Raw genomic sequence first — 20,904 nt, forward strand, 5'->3', positions numbered from 1 at the left:
CGAAAAGGCTTCTTGAGTTCTGATCCCATAATATAACGTCTGCTCCTTCTGCTTCAGAGGAATTAGTCAAATTACGCAAAGATAAACAAAGTATCCGTTGGGTGGTGTTCAGGAAAGTGAAACCTGAGAGGCAGAACAGATGGATTGTGTGTACACAGCTCTGTGTAGAAATGAAGCAGCTCCTGCTGACAGGTGGCCACGATTATAATAAAATTACACTGCTCCTCCTGCATCTACCGAAGGCAACAGAAACACAATCTGCTCAAGAGGAACATCAACGGCAGGCGAAGCCAAGTTCAAAGTAGGTTTTTCAGTTTCATGACAGAATATAGAGGGGATTCTTAATCTTATTATTTACTGTCTGCAGCCAGGATAAAGAGTGTGTTGTAAATCAAATAGTCTGTGATATACTGCATGAATCCAGAATGCAAGAATAATAAACTTGTAATAAACTGGTCTGGTGTATGAAAGTATGAAGAACACAAGCAGCTAACACACAGTCTCACATCCAAATGGGAAAAATGGCCAAGAAACGCATAACTTTGTTTTCATGTTGGTGAACACAGATTCTGTATGATTCTTTTCGTGCCGCTGTAACCTGTTTTGCATATTTTGCAAACCAGAGAGGTGAAATATGACTGAAGTTCATGACTTTTTCTCTGTTTTTTGGCTCGATAAAACCTTCATTCAGAGATAACGGGTACAATGATGCACTAATTTCGGTGCTGATCCTTACGTCCTGATGTCAAGCAGCAGAAGATATTTTACTCTGCAACACTTCAGGCCCATTTTTGTATAAACATTTTAGACTTTTTTTCTTTTCTAAAACCTTTCTTCTTCCATTTTGTGTCTGCACTTCAACCTTCAACTGAGCACAAAGAGCACCAAAATAAAGGAATGAGTAATTACTACAGCTGATGGAATTAAACTGTCATCATCACTGATCTTATCTGCCTTTAGTTGATTTCCTGAGCTGTTTCAATCTGATTTCACATCATGTCATTGCAGTGGTGATAAGAAAGACTTTCACCTAAAACCTGTAAATCATCAGACTCCCCCACTGAAATAACATTAACATTAGCGCTGACTGACTCCTAAATGTTCTCTGACAAACGCACAGATGCTACACCAAGCTTCACCCTCGGCCCTGCAACTTAGGTCGCCGGCATCAGTCATCATCTCACTGCTGTTGCAGGCCTGAAGGGACATCCATAATTGATATTTACAAGAATTATGTCCTATCAAGATGTGGCACAATTTCAGGGGCCCCCAAAGCTAAATGGGCAATGCTCATTGAAGTGGCAACTTATGGGACATTAACTATATATCAAACATATGACTTGTAATGTATGACAGCCTGCAGCAGGCCGGACTTAAACTTGAATAATGGAAGCAGGGTAAAGGATGTAAAGTTAATTGGTTTTCCAGTGTAAACTACCTATATTTGTATTATCTGAATTTGTGACTGAAAGTGTTTGCTGCGCTGGGATTGGGATCCTTTGGGACTTTTATGCAAATCTTGGAGAGCAGGTGGTTTTAATGTTGCTGTGGGCAGGAGTAGGATGTTGGTCTCTGCATGACAAGAGGCGAGACAAGAGTATTTAGTCAGTTTCAACCAGACTGTTGGAGTCGACATTTTAAGAGGAGATCAAAGCAGGGCTTACCAGTACAGATACAAAGCTTGGTGAGCCTCATCTGTACAATCTGTACTGCAAAAATGTTTAACACATTCAATGAAAGACAGGAGAAGGGGTTTCTGTGCAACGTCATCACAGAGGTGAGCATGAAACCACAGGGCAGATTCGACCCACTAAACAGAGATAAGAAGTCAGTAAACTTTACTAAAAAGGCTGGAAATTGTTCCAAGGGTGATCACAACCAGCTGGTAAAGACTTACTCAATGATGTGTATCAGGCTAAGCTATTATTCACTTAGAAATATAACAGGTAGCTCAGTCTGGGACAGTGACTGGAACTGATTACAGCTTGGACCATTAATTTAAAAAAACAAAACATTTTCAGCATCATGTTAGATGTGACAGACTGTTAAAACTCTTCCAGTTATTCAGTCACTGAGTCATCGATGGACTCGTGAGCATCCAGTAATGTTTGCATATAAGAAACCTGTCTATTGAGTGAACAGCCACAGTATGAGTCAGCAGGTGGTAACGGTCAGAATCCTCTCTTAAAACTCACCTTTTCTCCCAGGCTTTCGGACCTGGGTGAGACGAATGTTGTCTTTGTGTGTCGATTGCATATATCTTCTGCTGAAATTGTCTTTGTGAAATCTGTCTTTTGGATTTTATTGTTATTCATTTATGTAAAACACTTTGGTCAACTTAGGTTGTTATAAGGTGCTTTATAAATAAACGTGACATTGACCTTGAGAATCCACCAGGAGCAGACAGGAGCTTGTGCTTGGCTCCCCCAGTTTGTCATGTGAATAATATAACATGCAGGAAGGAAGTTTGCAGTCAACAGAGATCTTCCAGGCTAAAAGGCGTTAATAAGAACAGACAATTGTTGTCCAACAGGTCAAAATCTGTGTTTATCCAGAAATAATGGTTCCAGTATTGGCATCATGTAAAATACATGATTTATAGCTGCTTTGATTCCTTCTCTTTCTCAAGTTCCTGTTCATTAAAGAGAAAATTAATACAGAGAAACTGAAAAATAAAGAGACCAGTCTCCGCCGGTGTGTTATAATCATAGTGAAGCTTTGTGTTCAACTCCATCTTATGAGTTCATGAAAGATATACCATAATGGACCATGAAGCTGATTCTCTTGAACCATTTTCTCTAAAGCTCACTTAGTCATTATGTTCCATCATCTCTATGAAAAACATGGATTACAATGTCATGACTGGGTTGAAGCAATTTACTGAATGCTCAGCTATAATCTGTCTTACATTGATGTAAAATGGGAGGATGACTGGAAACAGTGGGAGAAAGTAAAGGTCTGTAGTAAAGTGAAGCTGAAACATTTCATATAAGCACAACACGATAAATTAGATCAGAGCAGCACAGACAGCAGTTGTAATAACCGGCCGCTCGGGTCGGTCCCCCGACTGCTGAGTCGTGTAAAGCTTGGCAGCAGAGGATTTTATCTCATATCTTTATTAATATCTCTGCAAACACGACTTCCTGCATTATAAAATGTGAGCGCAAGGCTGGATTTTTCAATAATCATCTACAACTGAAAGCAGCAGGGCCAAGGCTTTCTGGGAAATGTGGGAAATCATTGATCAGGACATAAACAGACAGCCTGATCAATGAGGATAAACTTTTAGAAAAAGAAACGAGGAAATTCTCTGTATATGTACAAGTTTTAAGTGAATTTTAGTGACATGTCAGTGCTTAACAAACATATTAGGGAAGGCAGTCAGAGTGTGACACGGACGAAAGGTGCCAGGTGGTTTGTTGATACTGAGACAACAAACTGATGGAAGCCCCTTTACAAACAGGCCCATTATGATATTAATGGCATAATGATATTAAACCTGTCACCGACATGCTCCAGTTGTGCAGCTTAAACAGATGCGTCGCTTTCACAGTTACCTCTCACTAATTTCCCCCAAGATTTGACTTGAACGTGGTTCGGCATGATGAGCTGTTACGGTGTTCGGTCGTCAGTGTTTGTCTCTGAGCTGCACAGCAGGACAAAATCAGGGCTTTTTTGTTGTTGAAGTCAACCTTGTTCATAACGCCCCGGAGGCACAAACAACACTCTGTCTCACAGGAATCAACTAAACTCTGAGATATTTGAGGGCTGTCAGAAAAATAAGATTTCCAGAACGTCCAAGGAACAATTTTAAACTACAATATCTTTTGCTTTTTGCATCTAATGCGGTTTAAGAGCATAAATAAAGCAAACCTAATATCTTTTTAATAATCTAAGGCTGAACCTTTGAAACTGTGGTACCTCGGCTGAAGAACAATGTCTGCCTCATTGCCTCAGGATGTTCCTCTTGATATTTTTGCCACTCTTCCTCTTCTCCTTTCCCCATCTTCCTTCCTTACATATGTTTCTGTTTCCACTTTGCTTCTAAATCCATCCATCTACTGTTTTTTAAATATTTCCTGCTGAGTCACAAATGAAATTCATCATTTCCACACCATGCACACAGCAGCCTGGAAACCAACTTAGAAGGAATCTAAAGATTCTGACCAACAGTACATTTTAATCCCAGTAGGAGCCAGATGTTATTACTGTTGACATGTCACATCTCGTTTCTCCCATCACTGATCATAACTGTGTCTAAAACTAATAACATTACAGCTCTACTGAGCAGCATTTGGATATAAAAATAAAAATCTTTGCCCCTCTCTCCCTAGGGTGGACTGCTCAGATCACATCAAGAATAAACTCACATTGTAAACTCTTGAAGCAAAATGTTTTGGACTTCAAAGCCAAGGACTATAAAGATGATAATCAACAGTGTGCATTGCCTGGTAGGTTTGATGCATCCTTTTAAAATACCCTCTTTGATGTTGGGTAGAAACACATTTCCCCGTTTGTACCACTGACAGCCGGACTGATGGGCTAAAAACAGAACGCATTTCTTTTCAACAACTTAATTTATTCACAGTAAAGTTCTTTTTAGACACTGAAAATATCATATTTCTCAAATCTCAAGATAAGGACATCAGAATAGTAAGGGACCATCATTATGGAAGCGCTGCAGAAGTGACGAACACAGTATGATTTGTTTTCATTCACAATGATTATTCACTACTTAAAAATCTGTTAAACAGAAAGTAGTGACAGCAGGAAGTATCTTAGGTGTATCTTAATGTCGAGGTTCTGCAGTCTTGGAAGTCTCCTCAACTGCTGCTTTGGGTAATCAATTACAGCTAATCCTGTTTTCTGTTTGCATGTGTTACCTTGTGTTTCAGTCAGCTTATCTTTTTAGTAAAGCTCTGAGGTATAAGAAGTTTTTATCAGCAACAATGAGCATGATGGTCTGTATTTATTTTGTTCTCCTCAATGATTCCTTTCCTTAAGTGTGTGGGCGAGGCAGCTTTGTCAAATGCAATTGCAATACCCCGGACGTGTGAAAATTCTCTTGCAATTATTCAGTCAAAACCACCTCTTTCTCAAAATCATCACAAGGTCAGTCTGTGTTTTCTCCCAAATCAGCAACAGTGACATCCTGTTCTGTGCTGTTGGAGTCTTGTCTTGGAGTGTAATCCAGGGTAGGGCTGAGCGATTTTATCAATACCACGATATATATATATATATATATATATATATATAGATATATATATATAGATATATATAGATATTTTGTTTCCCTATAAAGTATCAATTTTTTATTTATTTATTTATTTTCAAAGCAAACTTTATTGAAATGTCAGATGGATGACTCCACTATCAGCACTAACGGTAAATGATTTGTAATAAATCATATCGAATCGAATCGTATAAAATTGTATTGAATCGTTGGCTGAATGCTGTGTATCGCATCGTATCGTGAGATTAGTGTATCGTTACAGTCCTACTCCAGAGCGTGTTCTGATGCCTCAGTTCCTCTATACAGTCAGTCAGTAACTGTACGTTTATGTGCAAACATGTAAAAAAGTCCTGTTCGTAAGGTTAGCACCAGTGCCACCTTGTCTGCCTCTGCCAAACAAAGGAGGAATCAGTGCATATCCTAACATTAAACCCTGGCAGGTGTTTTCCAAAAAGTTTTATAAGAGTGCCCAAAACTGTTTGCATGTTGACAATATGCCAGCATTGACAGCTGCAAGCGGAGAAAGATGAGGAGCCAAACTCAGAACTACCAGGTGAGCAGGCATAGATGGGTGGTTAGATGATGAACGGATTTATTTAACAAAATAAAGCGCGGCTGGAGCAGGCAGCTGAAGGTTAGAAGAACAAAACAAAGAAGAAACATCTGACTGACTAAAACTACAGGAGTCTCGCAGAGAAACACAGGATTACAGTGAGAAGAAACACTGGAATACAGCAACAACAACACACTGTGGTCACCGGGGCGCTATAAATGCTGGAAATGTTGATGGACAACCTGTGAGTAATTACCAGGAGACAGGTGTGAACTGAAACCAAGGGACAAGACCAAGACAATTAGGAACATCTATGACAAGAATAGAATAACTGACACCAGTAAGTAGAAACTAAACGGAACACAACTCAATGCGAATACAAACAGAATCAAACACCCGGAACTGAAAAGAATCAGAACTTAAACAGGAAGTGAACCAAAACCCAACAATGCATGGATCATGACACAATAAGCACAAACGCAGAACAAAGGAGTTGGGATGACAGCCCACACAGAGGGAGAATGACTGTCTGTAAAGATCATCATTACGATGCTGCATCTTCATGCTGCTGTATTATAATTCTATATATAACTTTAAATAGCATCACATTTTAGGAATTCTGACGTATAAAGTAAAAGACAGATGCTGCCTTCTGAGACTCTCTCCCTTTTAACAAATACCCCCAATATTTTATGTAATCACTGCTTTCAATAGAAAAATTATACATAAATGGGCCAGTACAGCCTGATATAGGAATAAGCTGCTCTATGTTTCATTCATTTCAGGCTTAGAGAATGACTGGGTGTAACGTATCTGAATGTCTTAAGAATCCTACATCCCATAATACATCTTTGCATCATGTTCTGTATGCAACATATCTGTGAATTTGGTGAATGCATCTGTACAGTATTTTGGTGGATGCTTTTATTCAGGCTATAGCCTTTCAGTCATTTATCTTGTGTAACTTCTGTGTGAGTTTGTGTGAATGTGTGTGTCCAACCTCATTAAGGCTGCTGAGGTGCAGTCATTTTCAAGGACGGGAATATCAGACATGATTTTGTGCTGTGTTTACTGGTTAATGGATAACAAATGACAGCAGTGCTCCTTAGCTCCTCCGGCAAACACAGAGCTTCAAAAATGTGCTCTAAGCTGTCATAAAAGGTCTGACCCACTGCATAGAAGGAATAGAGAATAAGAAGCTTTGGGTATCCAGTGACCAAAAACAATGATGAATAAATAGATAAAAAGGAATAAAAACTGATGAATGAATAGATAAAAAGGAATAAAAACTACTGCAACATGTCGCCACGAGTTTACAGAGCATTCACGAGTGTGTTAACATCTGTTTTAAGCCATGTGAAAAACAAAAATACAAGATGTGTCAGACAGGCAGCTAAACATCATCAAAAATACGATCAAAATAATCCTGTTTGCAAACTCCTGAATGTACGATATATACCACATCGACATGACTTCTGCAGAACTGATCAGAGGATTTTAACCCTGGATAAATAGATGTTCAGCAGTCGAAGAAAGGCTGGTAAAGTAGTGTAAGAAGTAATGTATTTCAATATGAAGTGTCGTTCATGTGTCCAACACGACTTCACCAAGCCAAGCACTTCCTGTTTCTTTTTAAATTTCACATTAGCCTCCATATTCACACATATTACAAAAGAAACGACTGCTCTTTCTGGTGTCCTCTTGATATCAGACTTTATAATACAGAAAAAAAATCTCACAGTCCTATTAACACTCATCGTAACAGCTTAACTTCAAAGTGACCTGAAATTCCAAATTAACTGATGATTAATTTTAATTCTCTTATAAATGATTTAACTTCCAGCTGCAGAGCAGCGACTGCGATACATGATGCAGTATTAACAGTGAAATGGAAATGAGCTGCATGACCGCAGTTTGCCTAATCAGATACATAAAATGTGCACGTCACTGTGGTACGACATAAAACGCAAGCATGAGCCGCATACTGAGAAATAGGGGGAAGCCTACACAGACATGCTTTGTTTACTGAGCATCTCTCTTTCTCCGTCTCTCTTCATTCTTCCACTTCGGCCTGCCAGGGTTTGAAAGAGAGTAATCCATCTCCCACCCCCAGCAGCACTCTATAATTACAAAGGCCCTGCCTTCCCTCTGTATCAGCTAATACCTCATTACAGTGTGTGTGTGTGCCCATCAAATACCCCAATACCACCACCTGCACTCCCTGGTAATCAAGCTCTACATCAACCGTCACCCTTTCTGAGCCGAGGTAAGAGGCCTGGGCGTACACCCATGCCGTTTAATCTGCAAGGGCACCTCGTGCAATGGTGTGTGTGTGTACGATTAAATGTTTATCAGACATTTAATGATCAACGAGATAATCTGATACATGAGATGAGAGTGAACACCATGCTGAGAGGGTAGACTGTAGACTAATGACTCTGCCTCTGGGGTTGATGGGCAATATTTCATGGCTTTCAGTGAAGGCAGGTATCCAGATAAGAGATTCCCGAGGCAAGACTTCCTGCCCCAAGCACAAGTCATGGTTTGAAAGCAGGTGAATGTATAAAAGCTAAGATTCTGTTTCAGCCAAGAGCTAATTTCAGACATGCTCTCCATCCATCCATTTTCTATACCGTCAGTCTGTCGGTCGGGTAGCGGGGGGGCTGGAGCCTATCCCAGCAGTCATTGGGTGAAAGGCGGAGTACACCCTGGACAGGTCGCCAGTCCATCACTGGGCCACATAGAGACAAACGAGACAAACAACCATGCATGCTCACACTCACTTGGACAATTTAGAGTCACCAATTAACCTAACATGCATGTTTTTGGACGGTGGGAGGAAGCCGGAGAACCCATGCATACACAGGGAGAACATGCAAACTCCACACAGAAAGTTCACAGTTCATGTTAATTGGATGGCAAGTAAACAAGTCACTATCCCTGGTTGTGCTAATCTGAATAAGTCTGACCCTGTCATTTAAACTGTACTTTCAACATATCTGATCTTTGTACATTCACATTAATGGATATCCACGCAGATTAAAAGCTAATCTTTCTTTGGCTTATATTTGCAAAAGAATTGGTTGCCGCCCAAAATGTCTTTCGGCATAGTTTCCCTGCAGAGCTAAAGTTTTAAAAAAGGGAAATACTTGCTCATGCCATGCTGCAGCTTTTCCTCTCATTAACATCCAGACGATGTTAAAGCCCCAGGCGAAGGGAGAAATAAAAACATTTTGATAACTATGCACAGACTGTTCGTATCACTTTTAACAAGGCACAGGTGTGCAGGAGTCACATTAATGAAAAGACATACACAACAGCAGTTGGATGATCAGCTGTTCAGAGGAATCTGTAATTACCATCATAAATTCTCAGTTACCCTGGGAGACACCTTTCTGTGGATGGAGTGGTAGACAAGCATCCCCCACCTCATGAACAAGTTAGTTCATAAACATCCTCAGAATAACTGACCCTAGTGTTAAGGGCCTCCATTAGCTGATACTGGACCTCACCTCAGTACTACTCTGGGGATCAATGTTGTCCAAATGGCCTTCAGACAACTTTGCAATTTTTCAGTCTACATGTTGGCATTGAAGAGGTTTGTCAGTTTTACTCCAACGGGGTCCCGAGAGAAGGATTCATTCTTCCTGATTGCATCAGGCATGGGTGCACAATCCCTGTTCAGAAAGGGCTATAGGGTGACACAGGAAGTGGTTATCCACTGGTAGGAGGTCTGCACTGACCCAACAACCTAAAATCGTCCCTGTTCTCCCACCTTCTTGGTACTGATGTGAGATACAGATTGTGCTTTTCTATCAAGCACACGTTTGACATCCACTGCCCTGTTTTTCACCTACTTACTCTGTAACTGTTTGTACTGGATCCTCTTGCTCCTTTTAAATTTTCTTTGCACTCCAGCAGCCTCTTTCTTTAATCCAATCAATGGTTTATTGCCCTTGGGCTGGACCCTTATGATCAAGTCATGCAGGTAGGAATTGATTTTGCCAGGAGGGTCACAGAGAAATGAAATAGTATCTGAGAGCTCCCTCAAACTCTGCTTTCATTAAAGCCGCTGCTGTAGTTGGTGCCATGGCTACATTAAAATCCTTTAAGTTTTATCATGGTTATCTTCCCAGCTTTAAGGACCTTACCGGTCCTAGTGGGATGTAACCCGGTGAACTGCCAAAGTAAACATTAGCATGCTTCTTCCTCTGATGCCAAGAAAGCCCCATTTGGGTCAAAAAACTGCAGCTGGCACTTAGGGGACCATCTGAGCTTCTCTGATAGGGGCCACATCCACATCCTGATAGGGGCAGCTATGTGAAAAAGATGCTCAGAGTGCAGCATGTACCAGTAGATTTGATATATATCTATGGATCTTCTCTGGCCGAAGCACCCTTTTAATTAATCCAGTGCTAGTCGAACTGTAGAAAGCTTGGGCAGAGATAGCAACACTGTTTGTTCCATGGTACCTGGAGGCCCATAGCTACAAACCTGAGGAGTCAAACTAACGAGGACTAATCCTGGCTCAAACTTCTTCCTTGGGAAGAGCACTGTCCTTATCAAAAACCCAAGTCATGGCCTGTTATGTGTTGATGATGGTCACCCTTGAGTTTCATTAGTTGTTTTTCAGCCATCAGTCTATGGCTGCGACCTGCACTGTTTGGAACCACCACTGCAGCCTTAACAATGTGTTATTGTGGGGTGAGAACCGCTCTTGTTTCCTAATCTTTTTGAAGGCCTTTCGATACTGACTGCAAAGCCAAGCCAGACAAATGAGCAGAAATCACCAGGAATTGTAAAATCTCACACTTAAAACTATGCAACTGCTCACCCAGAATAGAAGGAATAATAGGAACAGAACAGGACTTATTCATCCATTCAAAGATTGGATAGTGTGTCTTGTACCTATCTGAAGGTCCTTTGATAGTGACTTTAAAGCAAGCTACCAGAACGGGCAATTTGTTTAAAAAAAATCCAGCTTTAAATTATTTTTATTGCAAATTGACATGTTGCTACAAGAGAACTGTAACTCTGCAGGCTGCAGGTTAAGATGCCCCATGTACAGAGGCTGCAGTTCCTTGGCCTGGGTTTGAGTTATGGCCTGACTCAGCTTTCACACAACAACTGCAAACTTGGCCTGCTAATACAAATTGTTACGGTGATATGACGTTGTCCTAGAAAATTCTGACTCAGAGAGGTTTTTAGGAATATAACTCCCTTCTATTAATACCAAGTCTTGAGGGAAGAACAAATGCATGAATGACATCATGAGGAACATTAACACCAAAAGGATCAATGACTGAACAAATGATGAGACTGATGAAGTCATTGATGTTATGTATTATGTCTGAAAGGGGTTTTGGAGAATGTGTTTGTGTGTCTGGTGAGGTTACAAGGCTAAGTGGTGATAAAAACAAACATATCCTTCCATCTGTGCGCTTTCCTGACCCTATTAGGATGTGCTAACTGAGGGGAAACAGCACACATTATTTCAGCAGCAGAGAATGGGAAATGCATGTGAATGTGTTTCTGTGTGTGGGCGAGACAAAGGATGAGAAGGAGGCACATGGCTTAAGGAAAATGCGTCTTCTTAAACAAACATCCAGATGGAGACACTTCTAGACCTCTTAAGTCATTTCCAATTATTTCCTTGTTATGGATTATCGTGTCTCCTCAAACACAAGCACCCAGAGATCCTCAGCTCCCCTTCGGTTCCACTCTCAGAAAGCCAATTACAACTCACAGACCCCAACTCCCCCTCTCCAGCCATCCACCCACAACTGTATCCAGGCAGAAGCCATCAGAAACAGCACATAGGGTATAACCTTATATGAACACAAGACGTGTGCTGATGTCGCACATGCTGATGCTGGCTGTCTGATAATGAGTCTATAAACCTGAGAAACACTGAAGCCTAAAAACTAATTATACACACAACTGATTCACACAATTAAAGTGTCAGCTTTGACTTTTCCCCTCAAACTTTGAGATTTAAGAAGTTAAATCCATGCTGGTGTTTAAAATGATTGTTTCTCAAGGTCCAAAATGTTTAACAGCTTCTCTGAGACTGTAACAGATGCATTTTAATGCATCTAAAAGTATTTAAAGAAAATCAGTTCTACTTATTTTTCATTGTGGGTCCGTCAAGGATCTTTATGAATGCAGTTCATTCTCATCTCTCTCCTCATTTCCAACCACTTGACAGTTATCAAAATCCTGTCAAAGAGACTGATTTTTGATTTTTCAAATGGATTTTTTTATGATTAACCAGGCTTAGAAATGCTTAAAAATCAAAAAGCAAGAGCTGTACCTAACGTGTGAAATCCTCACCAGTCAAATTGATTTTGTGCCTTTTTCACACATATGAGGGATGTCATCACCATCTAATGAAAAAATATTGATTTTATTTCAATCTTTTTAGCACAGTGAGCCAAAGCTACTGGTGTGCACCTGTCTGCTTTGTTCAGTAAAAGTAATGGATTGGATTGTGGGGTGACAGCATTAAGATTGAGAAGCAGAAGGAGCAAAAGTGATGATATGTCTCTGGAGGCAACAAGGTTACAGGTTCAAATCTCCTACAGCTTCACCTGGGACAAGATGCAAAGGGGAAAATTAAAGTGGGAAGGTTAACGAATATCTTTAGTTTGTGGAAGAATGCTGGGAAGCTACGGACACAGCAGGGTTTAAGAGACTGTTGTGAAAATGCTAGAAAGGAAAAAAGAAAATCTTGATGGAAATGTTGTTCTATCAATAAAAGACAATCTGCAGCACCAGGCTTTCTCATTAATAGTTCTTCAGGCTCTCTGAAAGTTTTTCAGTTTTTCTTTGGACATTATCTGCTTTTTCACTCATTTTCAGACCAATCCTTGTACCTCACCATTTCCAAGTCTCTTTTTGTTTGTTTGACTAACCTATTAATCATTCAAGCATAAAGAAAGGCTCTTAACTCAATGGATGAACCAATTCTAACTTTGTAACTTTGTTACTCGCAGCCTGTCACAAAGACATTTAGTTTCATCTATGAAAAACAGCAAAGATAACACAGTTTGACAGACAGAAAATAGGATTTCTGCAGCAACAAGGTGATTCCAAAGAGCTATTAGCTGAAAACTTGGCATATCTCAGCATGGTGTGCAGTGTGTCCTTAAAACATTTGAGAAAACTGGACAAGTGGAGGACAGAAGAAGAAGTGTCAGGCCTAAAAAACTATCTACAGCAGATGAACAGGATCTGAAAGTGATGTCCTTAAGAAAGAGGAAAAACTCCAGCAAAGACCTGACAGGACCTGAGAGATGCATCTGGACCTTCAGCTGATCCATCTACTGTTGGCCCAAGCCTCATCAGAAATGGTCTCCATGGAAGGGTGGCTGTCAAGAAGCCGTTCTTAAAGTCCTGTTCCTGTAGCTAAAAACGCTCCAAAAACTCATCTGTGCACCTCCGGCTGGTATATTTAAAAGTTTTTGCCAGGAAAAACATAAAATTCTTTTATACATTTAGAAATGCACGGGATATGCCTCCACCTCATCTGGAGGTGGAGTCATTTAAAACATAAAGTAACCTGCATTTCTTCAGGGTTACAAGAAAGAACTGCGGTTTGAAATATTAAAGCAGTTGCATACCATGAATGGTGTAACTACTTTCAGAACTTTCTGATGGGTAAAAATCATCTTTAATTTCATGGGACTTTACATCTACTCTCCATTTAAAAGTTTGATGAAACAGCAATCAGAGGAACTTAATTTACCATGCAATATCTTACAGGACATGAATATAGAAACATGCACACCCGGTGCAGGTATATCCACAAACTGAGGTACATCAGATGAAATGTTGCCTGGAGGTAATTACTTGTGATAAAATGTGGTACAATCAGGGTAATAAACCATTAATGAAGAGGCGGGGGTGAGTCAGTCAGGCATCAAAATGATGACTTTGTGCAATACTGGAATGAGAGCAGAAGAAATGCCCTGGCTATTTACAGTCTAACCTTTTTGGTCCACAGCCCACATCATTACAGGTTAGTTCTTCACTTAGAAATGAGTAATTTACTATTTGAACTGTGCTGAACTGTCCATGATAACAGCACCATTTAGTTAAGGAGACAGAGGAATCAGTGTGACAGAAGTAAAATGAAGGTATTAACTGCATTCACCATTTAAGGACAAGAGCGACCAGGAAGAGAAATAACAGATTTAGAGGGAAAGCACATGATGTCATCAGACATGTGACTGTACTTGGGTTACACCCACTGAGTGGCAAAAAGACGGCTGAATTAATGACAGCGGACTTCAGTTTACATGGATCCTTATTTTATCAAAACTAAGACAACAGCCAAGCTACTGGCTGTGGACTCAGATCAAAGTCACTGCAGTTCATCCTCTGATCGCAGTTTATGTCTTATAGAGAAATCTATCGTGTAAACAGTCAACAAAGGTATAGTACGGTGGTTTAAAGTGTGTTAGTTACAGACTAGAATTGGATGCAGATGCAAAACAGTAGAGCCAGAATGTAATAAAATAAACATCCAAACCTGTATTAGAAGCAACAAAAGAAGGCAAATGTACCAAATCAGTCCAAATGTTACAAAGCAAAAAATGAAGGCGCAGCAGGTCTCTGTCAGGTTTGGCAAAAAGAACAGGTTAGGATCATAAACTAAATATGGAAGCAAGGAATGATCAGCTGGAAAACCAGACTTCAGAGAGTCAGCAGCCTGGCAGCTGGAAGAGGAACAACAAGGAGTGTGTATACTAAGGTGAGTAATGACTAATTAAAAACAGGTGTGTGTAGACAGTGCAGGGCAACCGAACAAAGGGAGGATGTGAATATAATGGCACGAATATGAGAAGCCAACTGAGGTAAGTTAATATGAAAGGAAAGGATCAACATAGCCCAAACACACTCTGAGTCAGACTGGCCCAAACTCCCACACTCACTGTGAAGGTTGTTCCAGCTGAACTACGGCAGTTATGTACTAATATTACCACAGATGGAGGGTGGAGGGAGCACATATGGCAGGTTATTTGGACTTTCAATCTTTACTGAAAGATTTATCGCATCGTTATGATGTGAGGTTGCCAACTTCCAGCAGCTGGAGGAGGATCTAATGCAGACAAGCTAAGACGTTATAATCCTGAATCAGAAGGGACTGATTAGGAGGACAAGCTGTCACAAGCTGAAGTAGTAGGTCAAGATCAAGAGTTAAAGAGTTTTATTGAGGATTATGGACATTTCCATGTTGTATTCATATGTCCAACCAACGTACAGCGGCTTTGTCTCATGTTTCCATCTTTGACTCACAGTGTTTTTTGGGTTTTACTTAGTATCTTACTTTCTAGCTTCAGATGTTTCTATTTTTGTCTTTTCCTTGTATTTTATGTTGTTTTTACATTTTGAATTGCTTTGTTGCTATTTTATCTGTATTTTTGCCCGTGTTATCTTTCATTATGTAATCTTTTTAATGTAAAGCACTTTATAAGTTAGGTTTTAAAGGTGCCGTATAAATAAAAATCCAATTGCTCACTTACTTGTGTTGTATGGTTCTGATGGTTATGAACTATAATCGCGCACACTTCCATCAGCAAAGACAAGTCTTTCTTGAAAATCTCAGTGTTCCTCTGTTAAAATGATATTAAGTGATGTCAAAGCTTAACGGTGCAACAAATCATTCAGAATGACTGAACCAGAGTCAGCCAGATTCAGCTTGGAGCTCGTCTTCCTCTCATGAAATCGAGACCACTGTTGAATCTGGTCTCATCACCTCTTTTTGCTGGAGGCCTTATTGTTAAAGGAGGTCCTCTCCAGTCGAATGCTTTGGACTACACTCTGTCATCTCACTGTTACCTGCAGATTCTGCAGTGAGAGGTCATTTTCTTAGTCCTTTTAAACAGCAGGAGGGTCTACGATATCAGGGGGAGGGATGCTGCTGGACCAACAACTGTGAGGATGAATTAATAGAGTGGCCGTCCTGCAGAGTCCTGTGTCCTTATTAAGCCAGAAGATACAGAGCCGACAGCCTGCATAACATTAAATGATCCCTAAGGCATAACACAGACTCACGTCTTCTCGCTCTGATGCCGTGACCATCACAAACACACTTCCATGTATTCACAAACATCTTACATGCTACACTTTTTATTTCCTTTATCCGTGGCTTTTAAAGCTGAGCTGACTTGTTTCTTTATGCTCATTTCTCGTCCAACACATAGCATCGTATCGTGGACCTTGTGATATCATACATCTGACCAATAAAACTAAACTTGAACTCAGATCTATAAAAGGGGGAAAAGACATTGCTGAGTGGAGCACTCGTTTAATGAGAGCTCATGTTTGAAGCACACACACAGAGCAGTTCTTGGCTTCCTGGCTGTGGATTAACAGCAGTGAGATGTTTAGTATTCAGAGAGGAGGAATGAAACCAGGCGAGAGGGCTGAGCTGGCCTCAGAAACAAAGCGCCCTCTGTGACTTTCACTGGAACTCTTACTATGTGTGTGTGGCTGAACTTCTCCCCAGAAAACATTTGTTCATGCATAAACCAACAGCTCATCACATCTTTGCATACAGTGGGACGGACTTTCATGTGTACGTGTGTCTGTGAATGCAAATGTAAATTCTTCCACGAACAAATGCATGATGGTGGTTTACTTACCCAAACCAAACTCATGGAGTTGTGAGGGTTTCAGCTGCCCTGAAACAGTTAAGGGAATTTAATTAGTAGCAGCCCTACGGACACCAAATCACACAACATACAATCTGACTTTAGATTTAATTATGGTATCTTTGTTTCTTTCTACAAATCTGTGTTTCAGCCCCGAAGCCACAATACATGCACACATTTATCCCCCCACCCACCCACCCACCCACACACACACACACACACACACACACACACACACACACACACACACACACACACACACACACACACACACACAAGCATTTCCCCAGAGGGTGTTTTGGCTTCCTTCAAATACTAAACTAGTTTCTCTTCAGCCTTAATGTGCTGAGACACACAGCCAGAGCAAACCGATCAATGAAAAGACCTTATTTAGATTTATATGTAACTATTGAAAATCAACAAAACATTCAGAAGCCAATATTTTCATTGAGAACATTAAGAACAAGTGTTTTGTGTTAGTTATAGTGTTTGTTAATGCAGAACACACAGAGGGAGACGCTGTGCTTTGAACTGAGAGGCTTTACCAGTAATTACTGCTTTAACCCTTTCAAACATCAGGGCTTAATTAATCTGCCAGGGTTCCTGGTAAACAGATATAGTTTACAGAACCTGCCAGGATAAATCTGATGCTAAGAAAAAGAGCATTTAGCTTTAGAAAGCGTGGGAATTTGACTGTTGCAGTGGGCTGAATAGGTGACCACTTCACCAAGACATCAGCAGTCTGTCTGTCTGAGACGTGCCTGAGATAGCGATGAGGGTTCCTCCCCTGAAAGGACGAGAACATATAGATCGGATTGTTGATCAAGGTGTTTTTTTTTTCTTTTATCCTGATCTGGAATCTGCCAACACTGAGTCTGGTGCTATACTTAACAAAAAATGTGTATCAGAGACACCGAAAAACCAGCCGCAGCAGATGTTGAAGTCAGTGCTATCATGTGCAGAAGCTTAACTCTAATATATGAAGTAAATCTTTACATTTTTTACTCAATAAATGAAATTAACAGGAAACTAGCAGCAGATCTGGTTGAAGGGAAAACATTATCCAGACCTACAAGCCAATACTCCACTCAGGAACAATACAACAGACCACTTTACTCTGGGGTCATATTAAGTTATCTCATATCTGAGATAAACTACAGCTGGTATGATGCTTCTCTTTTTAACCTCTCAAACAGCAAACTGACAGTCTCTCTATCTGAAGTCAGATTTATTTATTAGTGTTGTTCACATCTTCCTGTTATGAGGTGAGAAGTGAAATATCCACACTGCGGTGGACAAAGCGAACAGAAAAGCAAAGAAAACTGTGGTTTTTGGTTGTTTCAGTGTCACTAATGAGAGTTCCATCGCATCAGCCTTTATCTTGTGATGTACTCGAGACATCACGAGCAAACAGGAGAGCAGATTTCTAAGTTCCCTAACTGTTGTTGAATTGACACGTCACAGAGGTTTCCTCGATCCTTCACACCTCTGTAGGTAAATGGACTGTACTAGTATAACGCTTTTCTAGTCTAACTGACCACTCAAAGTGCTTCAACACTACATGTCACATTCACTCACACTCATACAGCACGTCTTAGTCTATAACTGCATGCTTTCTGCTCATTCTCACACATTCATGCATCGGTAGGCAACATGGGGTTCAGTGTCTTCGACGTGTGGCCCAGGAGTCGAACCACCGACCTTCCTCTTGAGCTACAGCCAGCCAGCCCTAACGCTCGGTGTGAACTACTGTATGCATGCACCTGACACTGAGGATTTAATCTACTCTACATACTCCATGATGTCAAAGACATTTAACTCCTCTGGTTAGCTGATGTCAAAATCATTCACTGACTAAAAGCATCTGGCTGCAAAAACTCATTCCAAGATTAAACCGGAAATTGAAAAGAGACGATAATGTTTAAAAAGTGACTTGGTCATGTGGACAGTACAAACCCACAGTCTGTCACTGTAACTTCTGTTCGTGGGCTTATGTGTGTTTTGTTTGACGACGTTTCACGTCTAGGAGACATCCTCTGTCTTCTCCCTGTCAGATGGCCCAGTTGTTGGTGTCGTTGCCATGACAGCGATGAGAGCACCGAACCCAGATGTGTGTTTGTTTGGCTGCTTCTCCTGGAAAGGCTTCAGCAGCCTTTAAAGCCCAAATATTACAGAAGCAGTAATTAAAACGTAACCTTGTGAGGCTCTCAGATAAATGGTCGTGGGATTTTTTACTCATTCAAAAAGCTTCTTGAGAGCAGGAAGAAACGTGACGGCTCCACAGAGAGGATCAATGAAATCAGAGAGCTGCTGAGACATCTGCTTTGCAAGCAGAGGCTGCTCTGAAGCCTGTGACCAGAGTCAGGCTGCTGATTAACGACTGGCATGTTTTTCTGGGTGTTGTCTGTGATCGGGTTAATTAGCCTTTCTTGTAGTTATCGTAGCTTCCAGTAAAATCATAATTAACAAGAACACATTCTGTTTAGGCCTTATTTACTCTACAAATTACTGATAATTGAGAGTATTTTTGTGTTTAAAGTTGAATTTTTCTATGGCATGTTGCAAATGTCCGGCTTTGATCCTGGAGGTAATAAAAAATAATGTCTAATTTCTGTTAAAAAACTGTTTCATACAATAATTATAGAAATGTGAAGACAGCAGGCGATAAATTCAGGGTTGTGCTGTGCTAATATTAAATGATATATGGTTTCTGTTGCGGTCACCCCGTCCAAACCGATGGATACAGAAGGCCTCCACCTCTGGGCGTGGTTCTGTTGGAAGGTTCTGCCTGTTATAAGTTTTTTTTTCTCCCCACTATCACCACATGCTTGCTCGAAAGGAATTGCTGTATTTTCTCTCTATGTAATGTGCTTTGAGTTTTATTTTTTATCAGCATCTTTGCTTCATAGTGAACCAGGGACCAGGTGCAGATAAAGTAGAAGACTTGACCTGGAATTTATTCCTTCACAAAAGAGAAAAGATCTGCTAATTGTAAAGAGCTGATAAAACACAAACTATTCTAATTTACTTTGTTGTCAGACCACTGAAACATGACCCAGCCAATCAGAGGCTTGTTCTGGTGAGACAAGACTCCAGATAAACTATGTCAAGAAAGAGGAATAAATGGATAATGTGGTGAGAAAGAAACAGAAGAGCTCTCTTTGTCTCTCAAAACATTATTTAAATCTTTAGATAAAGCTTTTTATGTTAGTGAAGTCAAGCGGAGACAAGCAGAGGTGTGAGTCAAAAGAAAGGAACATGAAAAAAGACCGAGGTCAAGCAGGATGATACGATTTTTCTGTTGTTCTTCTTCTGCCAGCCAGATGTCTTGTTTTCCTGCTGCCTGAATCAACACTTAAACACACACTTCTGGAAAACAAACAATATTTCTCAGTAGTAAACAAGAGAAGCTGTTATGAGCTATATAATGACATAAGCCCACGCGCAGATCCAGTCACAGGGCAGAAAAACTCACTAGTAAACAAGACAAAGTGTAGCTGCAATACAGCCAAGGGAACACCCACACACACAGACACCTTTACACATAGATACATGAAGAGAAGTTCAATAAAGTGACACCTTGGCGAATATGAGAAGTGGGTTCACAGGCCAGAGCAACAACAACTCTGTTTGCACAACACTGCTCGTGCATAAGAACCCAAACGTGTGGGGAAGTCAGGATCGAGCAGAGCTGAGCAAATGTTCCGGGTGTTCGGAGGCAGCAAATATCCTGCACAGAAAGAGCACTGAGGAAAATCCACATCAAGAAACTCGCCCCATGTTGAGTTCAAATACACCTGTGTGAAATGGCTCCTGCATTCTTCAGGACATTGTTCTAATGAGCAGAGAGGGATATAAAGACGTGCTCAGTTAATTATCCAGCATCTGTAAGTAATCAGTCAAATAAAGTAATAAAAATCAACATAAAACTCCACTTATGAAAGAAAATAAACAATGAGCGGATGTTAGTTATTCTAATAAAACATGAAAAACTCTGCATTCAAAGCTGAAACAATTAACCATAAAGTACTTGCTTATGAGCCATTTAATGTTTTCTTATGCTCGACTTATAAATAAATCCATTAACTTTATAATAAAGTCCAACAACAGCAGGTGTCAATCAGTTTTTTTAATTTTACAAAAAACTGGAACAAATACATCAGAGCGCCCTGTGACGGACTGGCGACCTGTCCAGGGTGTACCCCGCCTTTCGCCCGATGACTGCTGGGATGGGCTCCAGCCCCCCCCACTACCCGGTTAACGGATTGACGGTATAGAAAATGGATGGATGGAAATACATCAGAGCCCTGTTCTCTGTTCATTGTGTATCATACCCAAGATAAACTGGCTGATCCAGTCCAAATAGCTGATTTACAACAGCGTAATCATTCAAGAAAGCCTTCATAAAACATAAAGCCACAAGAAAAAGTAGTAAGTAAAATATGGCCTGATGAAGAAAT

General features: G+C 40.5%; 1 protein-coding gene across 2 annotated transcripts in view; it reads right to left on the reverse strand.

The window, feature by feature from the left end:
- LOC140314029 (sodium/calcium exchanger 2-like) overlaps positions 1-20,904 on the reverse strand; it is a 151,230-nt gene that overhangs the window by 82,837 nt on the left and 47,489 nt on the right. For both annotated transcript variants that reach the window (XM_072392045.1, XM_072392046.1), the window contains exon 2: positions 16,436-16,474. The gene's annotated coding sequence lies outside the window, so the exon portion shown is untranslated. The remainder of the gene's footprint in view (positions 1-16,435; positions 16,475-20,904) is intronic.

This window comes from Leuresthes tenuis, unplaced genomic scaffold (assembly GCF_036924035.1).
Source record: "Leuresthes tenuis unplaced genomic scaffold, fLeuTen1.0.hap1 SCAF_9, whole genome shotgun sequence".
Lineage (NCBI taxonomy): Eukaryota > Metazoa > Chordata > Actinopteri > Atheriniformes > Atherinopsidae > Leuresthes > Leuresthes tenuis.